At 46.0% G+C, this 14,132-nt stretch overlaps 1 protein-coding gene across 2 annotated transcripts in view; it reads left to right on the forward strand.

Moving 5' to 3' along the window:
* Nucleotides 1–14,132, forward strand: part of NELL1 (neural EGFL like 1) — a 3,335,977-nt gene that overhangs the window by 2,785,102 nt on the left and 536,743 nt on the right. The gene's annotated exons all lie outside the window — the stretch shown is intronic.

Here is a 14,132-nt window from a genome sequence, read left to right on the forward strand (position 1 = left end):
CTTTATACAAATAATTGGGGCTATAAACAGCATAGAAAGATATTTAAAATAAATACAAAAGAAAATAAAATGCAACAAACTTTGTGAGGCGAATTTGTTACCAGGGCAAAAAAGCACCTTAACAGGGTCGAATTGGCCTAAGGGAAACCCCAGACAACACTGTACAAAACCCAACCTAAATCTGGTGAGCAGGCACCTATCTCCGAAAGTATCCATCCGCACAAGATAAAGCTTACTAGAGGGAAAAAGATGGACTTCCACAAAGTCCCTAATGGACCACTTCTCTAACTCAAGGCTCTTCCTCAAGAGTCTAGACCTGCTCATAAAGGCAATTTTGATCCACAATAAGTCAACCTTCTGAATTGAGGAAGGATTGGTAAAGAGGGATTGCCTGCCCAATTTGTCCAGTTCAGCCGAGACGTAGCCTAGCCTAGGGATTCTCAAGCCCCCTTTAGACAATTGAGAATAATCTGCGTATTTAATGAGGCATGTATATTGGCACAGATTGAGCACCAAAGAAGTAGAAGAGCAAGCCTAACTGCCTCCTCTACGTACTCTATCCCAAGCTCCTGACGGACAGTAAATGTGGAGCATGAGGGAGGAACCCCTAAGAGTCTCCTCAAAACACTGGTATTTCATACCGCCAAACCCGGCCTCATATTTGAGGATAGGGAGACATTTCTTTCTATAAACTTCCAGGAGAGGGGCCATAGGTTTCTTTCCAATATTCTTTGCCAGCTTAAAAGCACACCACACTGCACTGGCAAATTTACTCTTCACCAGGTAATACTAGGCCCCCAGCTAAACCTGGTGTCCCAGACCACACCATGGTATGAGAACCGTTAAGCACAATACCCACATCCTGTAGCTTTTCTGGTTACATACCATTTGAAGGCTTTTGCTTCATTAGTTGCCAAGCCCCAGGAGCCCATAAAGCATACAAATTCCTGGAATAAATAAATTATGAAGGCCGTTTCGGGTCCTACGCATCATCTGCGTACAATACAATTGGGACTTTTTTCATACCAATAATGGGGACATCCAGGGTTTCACCAGATAAAGCTGCTCCAATACCATAATTTATAATATAAATAAAATTGGTGCTGATGCACAACCCTGCCTCACCCCACGCCCAAACTTAAAACTGTCAAACCCTCCCCAAGTAGGCCAAATCTCACAGTTCCTGGTGAATCAAAATGCAAAGCTCTTAAGAACTGGACGAACTTTACCTCTACCCCCAAATCTAAAAGAACCTGCCACCATACCCCTAAGTTGAGTCAATGCCTGAGGCTCAAAAATATTTGGCGATTAAAAAGAATATGAAAAGGTGTTGTTAAAGTAAAAAAAAACAAATGTGTATTTCAATTACGCATGGAAGCATTTCACCTCTGTGCATCACATTATTTATGAAGTAATTATGAAAAGTGAGACTAATGACTATTTCTGCTCCCAACCTGAAAAAATGCTTTTAGCGAACTAGAAGCCAAGTCAGCTGTCATGTATACCTGATATGTGGCAAAATTCCTACTATAGCTTCAGCAACATAATATTTATTAAATAAACACTAGAGCTTTTGTGCAGCACACAGCCTGAACTTGTATTTGAAAATGCTCTCATTTGTGTTAATTAAGAAAAAGATGCTCACTAAAATAAAGGTATTGCCAAGGAACAAACAGTTTGGTGAAGGGTAGAAGCCAGGAATGATACTAGATATTTTGGGTTCCACACCATCCATTTCAGCCACTAGAGCGATGTCTCTTTCTGATATCAAAAGTTGATGCTTTTCTAATTAACTCTTGGAGCATGTGATTAAAGTATGGGTGATGGGAAGAATCCACATTTTTTTTGGCAGTTCTACATAGCGCAAACCTTGCCCAAAGCCATAATAGCGCACCACATACTACTTACATGTTTTTATTTTTTTGGCACTGTGAGATTTTCAGGATGCGGAGCCATGGCTGGAATTCGAACATAGTTCCCTATGTTAATGGTTGGGAGCTGGAGCCACTAGGCCACATCGCCTCCCATGAAAACCTGTCTCCAAGAGCTGAGCCAGAGACATGTCTCTGTTCATGTCAGATATACAAGTGTGCTCCTCAGCTTGACATTCTTGGAGTTTTTTGCACTGTGTTAGAAATGGGGTCTCTGGTTGGCACTCAGTTTGCACTCTGTCCAAGCAGGGACCCTCACTCTATTCAGGGCAATGGAGATACTTAGATAACCCCTGCTCACTCACTTCATAGCTTGGCACAAGCAATCAGGCTTATCTCAAAGGCAATGTGTAAAGTATTTGTACCAACACACACAGTAATAGAGTGAGAACACTACAAAATGGATATCACACCAGTTTAGACAAATAGGCAATATTTATCTAAATCAAACAAGACCAAAACAACAAAAATCCAACATACACAAGTCAAGATATACATTTTCAAACAAATAAGAGTCTTACACCATAGGAAATAATGGAAAGGAAGATTTTACACAAAGTACCTGGTTTGTGTAAAAAATAAACCCGTCAGCCATGCGTCGATTCCTTATGCGCAAGTAATTTCTTCTCTGGTCGAGCAGGGGATGCGTCATTTTTCTGAGAGAGTGATGTGTTGATTTCTGGACAGGGCACCTCGGATCCACACAGGTTAATGATGATGTATGAGAAATCCGGTTGCACAGTGTTAGAAAACCGCACTGTGTGGGATTTGCATCATTATCAGCAGCTGCAAGCAGGTGCGATGCGTTGATCTCTTATCCGCAATGCAGGTGGAGCGTCGATTCGAGCTGTGAAGCAGGTGGTGCATTGTTTTTCAGCCACATTGCAGGTGGTGCATCAAAAATGTCCCCGCACAGTATTCTGGTCATGGAGTTCAGTCCTTATTCTGCCAACTTCACCTTTCAAGGGCCCAGGGACTGGGTGGGGCACCACTTGGCAGGGCAGGAGTCTCAGCAGAGATTCCATGTGCTGGCAGAGGAAGTCTTTGATGGCCCTGAGACTTCAAAACGGATTGCAAGCTCAGTCCAAGCCCTTGGAGAATCTCCTCAAGCAGGAATGCACAACAAAGTCCAGGCTTTGTCCCCTTTCACAGTCAGAAGCAGCAACTGCAGGATAGCCCAACAAATCACAGTCACAGGCAGAGGCAGCGCTTCTCAGTTTCTCCTTGGTAGAGGTTCTTCTTGAATCCAGAAGTGATTTTGAAGAAATCTGAAGTCTGGTGTTTTGGGTCCACTACTTATCCCCCTTTCTGCCTTTGAAGTTGCCTAACTTCAAAGACAAGTCTCTGTTGTTTACAGGATCCTGTTTTGCCCAAGCCAGGCCCCAGTCTCACACTAGGGGGTTGGAGACTGCATTGTGTAAGGGCAGGCACCGCCCATTCAGGTGGAAGTGACCACTCCTCCCTCCACACTAGCCCAGATGGCTCAACCGGATATGCAGGCTACAGTCCAGCTCACTTTGTGTCACTGTCTAGAGGAGATTCACAAACAGCCCAACTGTCAGTCGGACCCAGTCAGAGGATCCACCAAGAGGCAGAGTCACAGAATCGTTAAAGCAAGAAAATGCCTACTTTTGAAAAGTGGCATTTTTAAACTAACAATCTAAAAACCAACTTCACCAAGAGATGTATTTTTGAATTGTGAGTTCAGAGACCCCAATCTCCAAATTTCTATCTGCTCTAAAAGGGAAACTGCACTTACATGTATAAAAAGGGAAGGTTTACCCTCGGCAAGTGAGTACACTTGCCAAGTCAAATTGGCAGTTTAAAACTGCACGCACAGACACTGCAGTGGCAGGTCTGAGCCATGTTTACAGGGCTACTCATGTGGGTGGCACAATCAGTGCTGCAGGCCCACTAGTAGCATTTGATTTCCAGGCCCTGGGCACCTCTAGTGCACTTTACTAGGGACTTACTAGTAAATCAAAAGTGCCAATTATGGAAAAGCCAATTACACATACAATTTCACATACAGAGCACTTGCACTTCAGCACTGGTCAGCAGTGGTAAACTGCCCAGAGTAACAAAAACAGCACAAACAGAGTCCAGCACGCATCAACAACTTGGGAAGCAGAGGCAAAAGTTAGGGGAGACCACGCAAAGTATGCCAGGTCTAACACACTGTGAATGTTGATTTCCAATTCTACACTTGAATATCATATAACATGTCTCCATACTTCATGGGGATGTCACTTCTCTGCAGCACAGAGACCTTCTTTAATCAGGGGAGTCTCCTTCAATAGGCATGTTTATGCCAGATTCTCCATAAATAGTATTCTAAGATGGGTCCTGACTCCAGACAGAGGCTACTCAGCGATATAAAAGAGGGGTGACACCGACTGTGTCCCAGATAGTGCATATTTCTCAGGACATCACACAACAGGATATTAATGCGTATTCCACAGTGTAGACAGTGCAGGCACCCACAGCCTTGGTGTTGACTACAAATTCACAGGGATTGGATTACATTGTATATCACACACCGTGCTTACCCAGACACTGATATGATAATGTACACAATGCCCACGGATGTACAGACTATTTCTATTGATTGACTGGGTTAAATAGTGCTGTAAAAGAATTATGTTGTACGCAGTACGTCCCAATGTGCTGCCCAGCATATAATGCTAGAAATCCTCATCCGGCACAGCAAGTGCTATATATGCAATTACATTACAATACAATAAGCCATATCCAGCAAGTAAAGTAAACTGGTTTATGTAGCTTACAATGAAATGGAAAATGCAGCTTGTTCTAAGAAAAAGGGGATGTATATTACAACAATGGTGTCAAATACCTTCAGACTGCCTTGACACCTAGATTTGCAGTGAAAGGAAAGCATTTATCATTAAGTAATTTGTAAATATTTATCACATGTATACATCATCATTACAGTAAAATAAGCAAATTAATTAGAAAAATTTAGTATGACAGTTGGACCACTCATCATTATATGGCTATTGATGAGCTACAAAAGTGTTTGCTTACGAGCTCCTCATGAGTGCTGCCGAATGTCGATGTTGTTGAATACTATGGTGGCTAAGGCTTGACTCCACCTCATGCCTCCTCTTTCCACCACCCAAGCTTCTTGTGTTTTTATCGGAGTCATGCACGTTCTTTTTTATCCCTGTTGTCTCCCACTGTCACTGTTTCCCATTCTTCCCGTCCCTTCTCTTTCCTCCCTTTTCTACATTTCTCTCTCTTGCTTCAAGTCAAATAATTTATGAGTTTTCTGTTAACAATGCCTGTAAAAACTATGTTTTTGTGCCATTTATTACAGAAATTGTGCTATGAAATGCACCATTTTACACTGATATTTACAATTTTTTTAAGGGGGAGAACCCCTACAAACCCCTACAAACCCTCTGTGGTAACTTCCAGCTTGCTAGCAATGCTCTCTCGCTTCACTTCATTAATTGGTCTTACGCTCCACTTCTTATAACTTCCACAAGCGCCACTTGTGCATCTATATCTGTAAGCATGTGTGTGAGTAAAAATGAGTTAGTGACAGGTAGTGAAGTGAGATAATGTGAGATAATGCGAGATTGAGTGAGATAGAGGCCTACATTTACTATTCTTTGACACAAGCTAACTCTGCAACATTATTGCGATGCTGCCTTATGTCAAAAAGAGCAAGAAAAATGAACCATATCCATTATGATATTTTGCATTTTTTTCTCTCCTCATCCTCTGGCACACTTTTTTCAGTCATGCGCTAACGCACACTATGGCCCTCATTACAACTTTGGCGGTCATTTCTGAAGATCGCCATGGCGGCAGCCACCAAAAGACTGCCCTATTACGACCCAGAAAACAATTCGCCAGAAAACAGCCACAAATTTGACACCGCCAGGCTGAAGTAAGGCAGGAGAGAGGTGGTCCCACCACTCACACTGGCACAACAGAAACAGACTGCCCACCATATTACGACCCTCAAATTAGCACAGCGGTCATAGCGTGGTGGTAATCCAATGGCGGTGTGGAAAGCCATGGTCTATAAAGGAACCGCGGTCGATAAAGGAACCGCCACAACAACATCACACCACATTGGCCAATTTGAATACCCCATACCTGATACGCATACATAGGGAGAACCCCTACAAACCCCTACAAACCCTCAGTGGTAACTTCCAGCTTGCTAGCAATGCTCTCTCACTTCACTTCATTAATTGGTCTTACGCTCCACTTCTTATAACTTCCACAAGCGCCACTTGTGCATCTATATCTGTAAGCATGTGTGTGAGTGAAAATGAGTTAGTGACAGATAGTAAAGTGAGATAATGTGAGATAATGCGAGATTGAGTGAGATAGAGGCCTACATTTACTATTCTTTGACACAAGCTAACTCTGCACCATTATTGAGGTGCTGCCTTATGTCAAAAAGAGCAAGAAAAATGAACCATATCCATTATGATATGTTGCATTTTTTTCTCTCCCCATCCTCTGGCACACTTTTTTCAGTCATGCGCTAACGCACACTATGGCCCTCATTACAACTTTGGCGGTCATTTTTGAAGATCGCCATGGCGGCAGCCCCCAAAAGACCACCCTATTACAACCCAGAAAACAATTCGCCAGAAAACAGCCACAAATTTGACACCGCCAGGCTGAAGTATGGCAGGAGAGAGGTGGTCCCACCACCCACAGTGCCACAACAGAAACAGACCGCCCACCATATTATGACCCTCAAATTAGCACAGCGGTCATAGCATGGTGGTAATCCAATGGCGGTGTGGAAAGCCGCGGTCGAGAAAGGAACCGCCACAACAACATCACACCACATTGGCCAATTCGAATACCCCATACCTGATACGCATACACACACCCCCCAACACCACCAGAAAACACGCCCACACAGCCCACAACCCTTTGCTATGACAATTACCACACAGGAGAATGCACTGCACACATACAACATATCTACATGTACACCCCTCACGCATTACACTTCACATAACATCTTTGGACACAAACACACACATCACCATCATCATGTCTCCACAAAAGCACCCCCGATTCACAGATGACAAGTCGCAGACAATGGTGGATGAAATAATCAGGGTAGAGCCACAGCTATTCGGTGCACAGATCCAGCAGACATCCGTTGCCAAAAAGATGGAGTTGTGGTGGAGGATCATCAACAAGATGAACACAGTGGGAAGCCATCCACGCACAAGGGATAACATACAGAAGAGGTGGAACGACCTGAGGGGGAAGGTCTACTATATGGCATCCAGGCACCACATTGCACTCATGAAGACTGGCGGTGGGCCCCCACCTCCTCCCCTGGAGCTTACATCATGGGAGGAGAAGGTCTTGGCAGTCCTGCATCCTGAGGGTCTCAGTGGAATCCCCGGAGGACTAGAGACTGGTAAGTCACCTATAACCTCTTGTATTAAATATATCTGTATCGCATGCATCCACATTCCCGGCATGCCCACCCAACCCCACTAACACAAATGCAAATGTCTGCACTTACAAATGCACCCAATGCATGTTCAGCATGAAGCACTACGAATCCCACAATGCATCATACTTTATCAACCTAATAATGGACACACACCCTCACATAGGTAGCCCTGCAGACTGAAGCATGCCAAATAGCACTCACTTAGCAGCCCATGACAATCAAATTAGGTAGATGTGAATAACAATCACTGTTATCCACAGGTACCACTGAATTTCACCTGTCAGCAGGTGCCACGAAGAGCCAGTCCTCCACCAGAAGAAGATCCCAGTGATGACAGCTACTCAGGATGTCTGGAACTGGATGACCTCCCTGGCCCATCCGGCACCTCTGGCCATTCCACCTCCACTAGCCACACCCAGGCCACGATTGAGCCCCCCATAACTGTGGCAGTCACAACACCAGTCACACAACATCCCCAAACCAGGGTCTCCAGGCCACAATAATCTATAGTGTGCCCACCTGTACAGGGGCCTGAGACAGCACCCACCGCCCAAGACGATGAAGGTCCTGGTGTAAGAGGAAGTGGGCACACTGTGCTGGGGACACAGGCACAGGGGGCAATAGCCAGTGGGAGGGCATCTGTGGGCCAAAGGATGGGGCAACCCATGGAGTCACTTGTCCAGGAGGCCATAGCACAAGTCCTGGGAGCATACAACCAATCACAGGACAAGATGGGACAGATAATCACCATGTTGGGGGAACACCAAAGGCTGAAGAGGGAGTATCACCAGGAGGCCAGGCAGCAGTGGCAGGAACATAGTACCACCATGGCCTCCATGAAATGTTGATGCAGGAGTTGATATCCATCCTGCGTGTATCCTCCACCCACCACCAGGCCCCTTCCACTGGCCACAGTCCAGACATCTGCTGCAGGTAGTGGAATATTGGCTCTGCCTGAGGACTCACATGCCACAAGTCACCCTGCCCCTGTAGCTGAGGAACCCCCACCTAAATGTCGCCACAAACTCAGACAACCTTCGGGTAGTGAAGCCAAGATCAACCCCACTGCCAGGAAAATGAGCGACCCCTGAACTGTCTCCCCTGTGTGCCACTGAGACACCTTGCAGACTTACTACTGCCATAGCTCCATGTAACTATCACTACTGGATACTGGACCTGTGGTACGTACTGTTTGTCCCAGCAATCTGATGATTCAGAACACCATGACCCCACTCTTTTGCACCAGCCCATCCTTTTGCAATCACAATAAACAGATATGAACAGAACCATTTGTTTTGTGTGTTTAATATGTGACAATGAACAAACAAAAAAAATGAGGTGTAGTAATCAAAGTTTTTGTGAGAGAAGTAAAAAACTGTAAGCCTTTGTCCATACAGATTGGTGGCAGATTCTCACTGTCAATGTCCACACATCTCTGGGTCCACAGATAGCAGAGAGGGAAAGGAAATCAGCATCCAGCAACTGGTCTTCTGCGAAAAGTGTAAAGAAAAACTCTGTAATGATAGATCACCACAGCAATGCAATACTTTATTTGCCTGCGATGGAAAATGTCTACAAATATATCTATGTGTAACTAGACATAGAGGATATTTAGAACATTACTTAACTTATCACACGATTTCCATCTTGGACACATGACAAATAACAGAAGTGCTGCCTAGCTCAATTATCAGTATGCTCCCCGCAACTGATAGATACACAAAACAGAGAAACCAGGTTTGAGGAAACAGTGTACTGAGGTGATGTATGTGGATAGCTGTGAAGAAGGTACATCAAATTTACAGTAGCAAAAATCTCATATGTAATTGCACACATAAGGAGTATGGATACAAATTGAAATCAATGCATTCAGAATGAAATAGCAATGGCAGTAGTACTGCAGGACAATCATACCTACCTATCAGGTACACTCTACTGATGTACCTAACTGAGACATAACACTGCTCACATCACAGATAGATTACAAATAACACCCATTCTGTAGTTCTGCATGACAACTGGCACTTTGGGATATTGACCTACCAGAATGTCAATGGAAGTATTGCTGGATGAGCTGAGTCCTTGTGATGACATCAACCTCGTCCCCATCTTCGTCACTGTCCGTTGCTCCCTCTTCTGCTATGGGTACGTCCCTTACTCCCTCCTCTTCCAGCAATGACACATGCCTCCTTAGTGCCAAATTGTGAACCTTGCAGCAAGCCATGACAATCTGGCACACCTTCTGAGGTGAGTAGAGCAGGGAACCTCTAGAGAGGTGCAGACACTGGGACCTCGCCTTCAGAAGACCAAATGTCCTCTCGCTGACCCTTCTCATACACCCATGAGCCTCATTGTACCGAATCTCCACCCCGGTCCTTGGATGCCTCACTGGTGTCAGTAGCCAGGACAGATTTGGATTTCCTGAATCACCTGTGGAAGGTGGTAACATCCATTACAGTCCTGCTATGGTCAGAGTCCAAAGAGTAGGATTGCTGAGATCTCAGTTATCATACAAAAACTCATCATACTCACCAATGAGGTAGGCTCTCTCCCTCTGTAGATGCACCATCATATGTGGAACATTACTGTTCCTGAGAATGTGGGAATCATGTATAGACCCGGGAAACTTTGCAGTCACCTGTGGGATATACTGGTCTGCTAAACAGCCCATCTGCACATTAATTGAATGAAAGCTCTTTCATTTCTGTACACTTGCTCCTGTACACTTGCTTGTTGTCCCTGGACGGTACCAGTGCTATATGGGTACCATCTATGGCCCCTATGACATGAGGGATATGTCCCATTGCATAGAATTCAGCCTTCACATTTGCAAAATCTACAGTATGGGACATTTAATGTAGTTTTCAACATGTTTCAACAAGGCATATAAGACATTCCACACATGCAGAATGTGAGGAATGGCTGTAGGTTGGCGTATGGCTGGCAGCAGATCTGACTCCAACTGGGTACACAGTTCTCTGATTGTTGCACGGTTGAGATGATAGGTGACTATGCTGTGTCTATCTTCCATAGTGGCAAGGTCAACCAGGGGTCGGTGCACAGGTGCATTTCTCAGCACAGTGGTCAGTATTTAGATATAGTGAACAACACAAGTGTGACTATGATTACACTTCTGTCATCCTCTTTTGTGACAATATTTCTGCAATATGCATCACACCTGCAACCAGGTTCCATATTCAGACCTAAATTTAGAAGAGAGATAGTTCCAACAATATAATAACTCCCTGAATTGCTCTGGAACGAATACACCACGTAATTGTGGCGTCTGGTGTCAGGCACCATTAATGTACAATCACCCTTTTTCCTAATACATAATCATAGGCTGTTAATTCGTCTGCACACTATTCCTCATAACTCTGACGGTACAACTGACATGACATGCTTAACTCTGCTCACAATCGTTTCTGCTTGGCATGTACATTGCCTATGCGAGCTGTGATACACACAAAGTACTGTACAATGTACATTAGATGTGTAAAATGGCTGCTGCCAGTCCAGCATACAGAGCAATGATTACAGTGAGCTCATTCCGCCGGCGTATGTCTTCATGGTGGTAGGTGGTCATAACCGCCGTGCAACTCCTCATTGGTTAACAATGATACCTATGGCAAACGGGAGCCAATGATGATGACCGCTGGCAGTGACGGTGCAGACCGCCGGGGCCATGACCGCCATTTTCTGCAGCCATCTCACTTGACTCCTGACTCTCCAGCCAACACAACCTCCACTGCGTGTGCTGCTTTGTTCTGTTCCTGGAAGCCACAATGGCAGGTGTCACAGGGGATAGGGGCCCGCCTTTACAACTGAAGAACTGCTGAAACTTGTGGCTGGGTGTCCTACCCCTGTATACAAAGCTGTATGGGGCTCCAGAACAGCAGGCAGGTTGCATATTGGTGTATTACTAGCAACATGGTTGTGTGTGGATGATAGCATATGTGTGCTGCATACCCTGTGGAGGTTGATGCTTCGTACCTGCATGCTGGAAAAAAAATATAACTATAATGTCGTGGATGAATGTGGGATGTATACTGTTTGTATTCCTATCATATTTATGCTTGATGAGTCTACATGACTGTGCCCGTCTTTCTGTGTCTCCCATCCAGGTCAGCGCCCATCAGCAGAAAGCATTGTGGAAAGCCATTGCCAAGGAAGTGTGGCCCCTCTGGGACCATAGCTGGAAGAGCACCCACTGCAGCAAGCAGTGGGAGCACCTAAGACGCTGGGCCCGGAGGATCGCAGAGGCCCAGTTAGGGATGGCCTCACAATGAGGAAGGGGTGCCCATCGGACCTTGACCCCCCTAATGGCCCACATGCTGGTGGTGGCCTACCCAGAGTTGGATGGGTGCCTGGGGGCAACACAGCAGCCACAAGTGGGTCATTCATTGAGTGTACTTCTTGTGTTATTTCATTCTGATTGGACAGGATGAGTGTGATATACAATGATAGATGACTAGTGTAGATATGATAGGGTATGTAGCTAGGATTTTGTATACAAGGTGTGTAGGTATGTACGATAGGTAAGTGTCTGTACCTAAGCATGCTAGCCATGTGTTATGTTGTACAATCTAGGATTGGAATGGATGTAAGTGACTCTCATGTACAGTTTCTTTCATAATTTGTTGGTTCTGTAAGGGAATACACAGGTTGGCATTACATTGCAATGTTGTGACTTAGGGATTCCCTTGTAATATTTTGGGATAAGATTTATAGAGGCATGCCTGTGCCCAGCAGATCCAGAGCTGTGCTGTAGAAGGGTGATGGTTGTGCTCACTTAATTATGGGTAGCAATTTGGGAGTGTTAAAGACTGTGGTGATGTAGTAGGCATTGCATAACTGTGATTGCTATGCTAATGGCTAAAACTGTGTTAACATGTGCTAGATGTGTAGATATTGACCCTATGCTCCATTCCTTTCTCTCCCACCCTCCCTCCTTGTCCTCTTCTTTCCTTGTTTGCATTAGCATCAACAGGTGAAGGAGTAGGGGCACCGGTGAGTGCGGAGGCTGCAGCCCAGGGGGCCCAGGAGGCAGTGTCCACCGACGCCAAGGGTACTAGTGGGTTGGTGGGAAAGTGAAGCACCACCGGGGAGACAGGACCAGCAACATATGAGTCTGATTCCTCCTCCGATGGAAGCTCCCTAGCGGTGATGGACCTTCTGGGACCAGCTCAGCAACATCCGTGTCCGCCACCCCCCTTACCAGCACTGCCCTCCCACTCGTTCCCTGCCCAGTTGCCCGTGACCAGGAGGGTGGGCGTCTCCTTCGCCGCAGGTACCTCTCCCCCTGCCCCAGTCAGCCCTGCTGCCCTAAATGTGGAGGCTATTGACCTCCTGAGATCCATCTCTATGGGGCAGTCAACTGTCGTGAATGCCATCCAGGGCCTGGCATCCCAGATGCAGCATACCAATGCCTACCTGGAAGACATTCACTGTGGCTTGGTTGGCCAACAGAGATCATTTCAGGCTCTGGCCTCTTCATTGACAGCAGCTAGTGTCCCTACTTTTTCCGTCCTCCCTCCAGGTACCTTTGCCCAATCCCAGAGCCCTCTCCCTTCACCCATCCAACCCACACATTCAGACAAGCATTCACCTACAGCAACAGACAAGACACAGAGGCACCAAAGCTCACACCACAAACATTCACACACTCAACACTCACCTGCAGACACAACAACAGACACTGCCTCCTCTGTCTCCCCACCTCCTGCCTTACAATCACATTACCACTCACACCTGCCAGCACTGCATCCTCACTCCCAGATCCTGCCACCACTTCTTTTTTGCCCACAGCCCAACAACAGCTGACACTCCATACTCCACATACGCACTCACCACAACCACATAACAACCACATGCAGCACACCTACCGTAATTGCAGACACCACTCCAACATACATTCACAGGACCTGTTTGTCCTCTGCCAGCCTCTTTTCCCCCTACTCCCAAGACACATAAACGCTCCCCCTCAGACACTCAACATTCCTCCACCTCACACATGCACACTATGCAAACACCTGCATCCATGTCCAGCACATCTACAGGTCCTATAAGCACTCCCCCTACCTCCACTCTCAGACCTGCATCCAAGCCCTTCACCCCGTTCCTAAGAAGGTTTTCCTTGCCCGCCTTGATCTGTTCTTTGATCCTGTCCCACCCTGTGTTGCCCCTCGCCATCATGGTTCCCTCCTCACAACCGGTCCCTCCATCTCAAAGTCCTCCCAAGAACCCCCTTCTGTTTCACATGCCCCTCCCCCACCAAAAGACCCCCCTGTACAAGAAAAAACACCTGTGCCTAATGCCAAATCAAAAACCCCTCCCCCTCCAACCAAATCTAAAATTGAACCCACAACCCCTACCAAACCAAAGCCCAAGGACCCCCCCTCCCAAGCCAAACCCCAAGGACCCCATCCCAAACCTTGACCCCTGCCTCCAGCCCCACCCACTGACCCCTGAGGTGCCTGCCCTTTGGAGACCATGAGACTGTCAGTAGTCAAGTTGGGCCTATGTACTTTGGCTGTGAATTTAATTTGGACTGGCCTATGGCCCAGTTTTGCATATAACTGTTTTATATGTCATAATATGAATACAACTACCCAACAGGCCATGTTGATGACACTTTCAGACATTTGTCGAGCCTTTCTCAGTTCATAGTTCAGATACATTTGTATGTGGATGCTGTTTGCTTTACATATCTTTGCATTGTATCTGTATGGCTG

This window comes from Pleurodeles waltl, chromosome 3_1, assembly GCF_031143425.1.
Source record: "Pleurodeles waltl isolate 20211129_DDA chromosome 3_1, aPleWal1.hap1.20221129, whole genome shotgun sequence".
Taxonomy (NCBI): domain Eukaryota; kingdom Metazoa; phylum Chordata; class Amphibia; order Caudata; family Salamandridae; genus Pleurodeles; species Pleurodeles waltl.